The 4,476-nt window shown below is 36.7% G+C and overlaps 1 pseudogene; it reads right to left on the minus strand.

Annotated features, from left to right (window-relative positions):
• Positions 1-1,592: 1,592 nt before the first annotated feature.
• Positions 1,593-3,866, minus strand: LOC131272951 (protein PALS2 pseudogene; annotated as a pseudogene).
• Between the last annotated feature and the right edge of the window lie 610 nt (positions 3,867-4,476).

The raw sequence follows: 4,476 nt of genomic DNA on the forward strand, positions 1-4,476 counted from the left end.
AAAAATGAATTATACCTCAGAACCCCACAATCAGCTCACTTGAACAAATACCCTAAGTCATCCTCCAGATCCCATTGCCTGGACTTACAAAGCTAACTCCAATACTGTGAGCACCCACCTACCCTTCCATGTAATTTCTCTCAGGACTGGGTTCCCACTTGCTATTTGGAAAACTTTGTATTTATCATGAGTTAAGAACTAATCCTTTCCCTCCTGTTTTGCTGGTCATGATCTCCTGGGAGATACAGGCAAACTAGCCCCGGAGGAAAGTGTTGAACCAGCAGGCAAAATTGGGCTACAAGCAAAAGATCCCAAGGGGCACTCTCAGGAGAGCCATAAAACAAATTCTTAGAAAATATAGAACAAGATGATACATGTATAATGTGTTTGAACATTCTTTTGTGTGCTCATGCAATTGTGTACAGTTATGTAAATGTATTATAGAATGCATATGTATTCATAGATGTGTGTGTAGGTATATGCATAACCAAGGTACTTAGTGTAAGATTACATTTGCAAGTTTGTATGAATCTTTGAGGATATATATCTTTCCACATATACATGCACCAACTGAATGCACTAACATTCATGTCTAGGTATTTGCATGATGGCATTACATTTCTCTATACATATATGAATTTATATTATATGCTATTTATAGATTCTTTTAAAAACTCTAATGCTTGCCATAACTAATTCTTATATCCTAAGCCTTTTAGGTCAAGGACATTATTATGTCTTATAGACACAGACAAAAACTGCCTTATGCTAAAATTAGTAAAACTAAAACCAAAGGGACTCTGTAAATTTGCAGCTTTTACATAGAGCTGGAATTTTTTTTCTTAGGTTAGTGACTAGTAGAAATGCCCCATCACATCATTGTTTCCAAGATTCATGCATTTTTTTAGATGTACTGCTTTATTGTGAAAAATATTTAAAGCAATGTGAGTACTGCTTATTGTCATATATTTTCTTTTCCCTCAAAGGCCACCTGCTGCCATTCCATGTAAGAGATTCGGTGAAGGGAAATACAAATTCAGTCAGAGGTTTGATGTATATCATCTGACAAAGATGAGCACCAATATTTAAGTACCTAATCCTTGAAGTATGAATATCATCTATATGAAAAGCTGTCAATATAAAATCAGCTAGCTTAGTTTAATAATTAGCTGCATCCCTGAACATGTTTTAGGAAGAATTTATGCCATGCAAGAATGCTAAAGGAAGGTAATAACTGAAGTGATTGTGGGCATTTGTATATTATGTTCATTTATCTCCAGGGAGAGAAATTTTTTTCTTTATCATTGAACCAAAAAGCACATGCACTAACAGAAATATAAAAATATATATCATTTTATTATATATACATATTATATAGTGCATGTATAATATATATTATATAATATATACATAATATGTACACACATATCTAAAACAGCTGACAGTTCTTTCCAAATTTTGTAAATTTTTGAGTGGATTTGTTTCTCAACACAAACAATAGAACAAATATCCTAATGGCCATATCACATTTCAAAAAGCACACTTATCATTCACAAAACTCCCAACTGCAAACTTAGAGACATCTTTAAATATCACAGGCATCTACAGAGGCATAATACATCAACTTTCTTCAAGTCAGAGTCTGTCAAAAGCTTGGTAGTGATTCCAGCATCCACCACAGCTTTGCACATGGCACGTAAAGTCTTTCGTTTCAGACAGCGATAAAGAACAACATAGGGCCTGAACTCTGCTGCCCTCAACACTTTTCAGTGATTGTGGGCTGGCATCTAAAATGCAAGCTCTTCCAGTTTGGACAACTTCAAGAATAGAGCCAACCTTGCTTCCATAGAGATTTCTTTCATATTCCCCTGTTCCAAATACCTTCCAGCTTTAAAATCTGCTTTCATTTCAGATGATGATACCAATTTATACGCCTGCCCATCTTTTGGTTTCTGTGAAGCAAATGGCCCTGTAGTTCCAAATCGATGGGATTCAGTACTCTGAACCTGTTTTTCAAGCTTCTTTGGCCTGCCCCTTGGTCTCCTATCAGAACTAATGTCTTGCTCTAGAAGGGGAGCATTTTCACTACCTCTTTATATATCTGCATTTCATGACAATCAAATTTTGTGCTTCTGGCACTTCTAGTGTTGAAATACAACATTTTTTTTTCGCTACTTAGTGTTCCACAGAAAGATCCTGAGTTGTCCTAGTCTCTTTTAACAAATGCCTTTCTCTTTTCTTTCAGAAATCACCTTGGAATGAAACAATTGCTTCCTCCCTCTTTTACAGGATTAGCCTGACGCCAATTTGAATTTTCCCTGTTTCTATTCTGAAGAATTTCTCCTGTTGAAAACTTCAATCCTGCTTCTTTGCAGGGTATCAGGTTATCTTTGCATGGATTATAATAAAAATGACATTTTACAAATACCTGGAAGTGAGCCTCTAAGTATACAAGCCAGTGCTGCTACATTTTCAGCCACATTTATCAAAGGACTCTTACCTTCAAGAATTTCATTGACTAATTGGAAATTATTGTCACTGGCAGCTTTTGGTTTTTAATCTTCTAGCTTTTCAAGAACCTTAAGAAGTGATTTCACAATGGAATTCTCCATAATCCCCTTGAGGAAAATTAAATCTATTCTGCTCTGTTGGATGAGGACAGCTCCAAAGGTTATCCAACACTTGCTGCATTGCCGCTCACACCCTCACCACTGCGCTTGGCCGACTGGTGTTCTCCTCCCCCAGGCACAGGCACCGAAGAGCAGCTCCCGCTTACCTCTGCTCCTTTCTATGCTTCCTACTGCATCCTGTCTCCGGCAGCCACCTCCTCAGTCACCAGCCTCTAGTGAGTTTTTAGTCTAAATTTTTCTTTCCCTAGTTCTAACTCAGGCTTTTATGAATATTTAATCCTATTTTTCCAGCTCTCAAGAGTGCAGGAATCTCATTAGCTATGTTATTCTCCCTTTGGGTCCCCACCATGATGCCCTTGCATTGACCTTTTCTGAACTTGAGGTCAACACATCTAGTTTCACACTCTAATGTATGTTGCTTTTTAGTTGTGTGAATGTATGTATGTTCCTGAGCCCCAATGCCCTCAGCTTCAAGATGGGAATAATTGTATATGCTTCAAATGGAAATATATATATATAATGATTAAACTTATTCAGAAAAAGTATAAAAATCTGTAGAAACTAAAAATATTTGACTCGACTCTATCATAAGCATAATCCCATTCCCAAAGAAATCATTCTTGCAGTTTCTTTAGGAATTAGCCATTGGCTTTCCTTGACTCTCCCTTTTCTCTTGCTTTTCTCTCTGGGAATTACCATTGCTGTGTGCTCTTGGACTTGGTTCTGGCTCTGCTAGTGATCTGCTAGATATCTATTCTCTATAGAAGGTAGTCTTGCCCAGTCTCCCCTGGGATACCACCCCCATATCCAGATCAAACACATTTTCTTGGCCATAGTTGCCAGAATGAGTCCTTCATTTTCAGCTGCTCAGCTTCTCCTGAGAGCCTAGTTGTGTGAACCATTCATCTAAAAACAATAATAACAGCGTACTTGAATCATTTCATACTCGTAAGGGCTCTTGCATAGGTTGTCAGAGGAAATGAGTTGCCATGGATTCCCCTTACTTCAGCAATCCAATTTCATTTAGGTAAGGGAAGCCTAATAATTCCCACTGCTTTTACAGACTCTGTGATTTATGATCCTCTGTTCCCCAAATGTGAAAAAGTGATGGGCAAACAACCACATTGTACCAAGGAAGTCTGTTCACAAAAGCTAAGAAAAGACTGATTTTACATGTTCAACACATGGGTTTACCAATAAGCCATTTAAAGGAGAGGTTTCCTGTTCCTTGGCCATAGTGACTGCACACACCTCCACCCCAGAATTTTATTCTAGTTTCCATGAAATTAAATAGAGATTAAATGATCTCTGTTTAATAATAGTTTATATGTATAGAGAATTTACAATGTTCTAGCTATAGTTTAGAGTCCTGTCATGAGTTTCTTCTCTTATTTTATGTAAATATAACTGTCAATCAAGAATTAGAGCATGTGTTTTGTAAGAGGAAGTTAAAAGAGAATACGTCATGGATGAAAGACTAGAATAGAATTTGTTTTATTTCTTTGCTTGCTTTCTGCCATCACGTTTCAGGGACCGGGCTACAGGCTGCGGTTGCCATTCCTATACTCTTGACAAAACTTATTGATGTAAGTAGTGATAGCTCTTAGAAATATTGGGCAACTTTCAGTAAGTGGCTATGTACTTTAGGACCACTTTCTTCTTTAAATTCTACTACATCCTTAATGAGGAATGTGTCAGCCATTTTCATTTTAGGAGTCTTAGAGTAGATATGCAAATTAACACCATTGTATCTCAATCTTACAATGGTAACAAAAATCACAATTAAATTATTAATTATTATTATTGCATTCATTATACTTCAAAATAACAAATTGTAGCAATTCAC

The sequence above is a fragment of the Dasypus novemcinctus genome, chromosome 10 (assembly GCF_030445035.2).
Source record: "Dasypus novemcinctus isolate mDasNov1 chromosome 10, mDasNov1.1.hap2, whole genome shotgun sequence".
In the NCBI taxonomy this organism is placed as follows: Eukaryota; Metazoa; Chordata; class Mammalia; order Cingulata; family Dasypodidae; genus Dasypus; species Dasypus novemcinctus.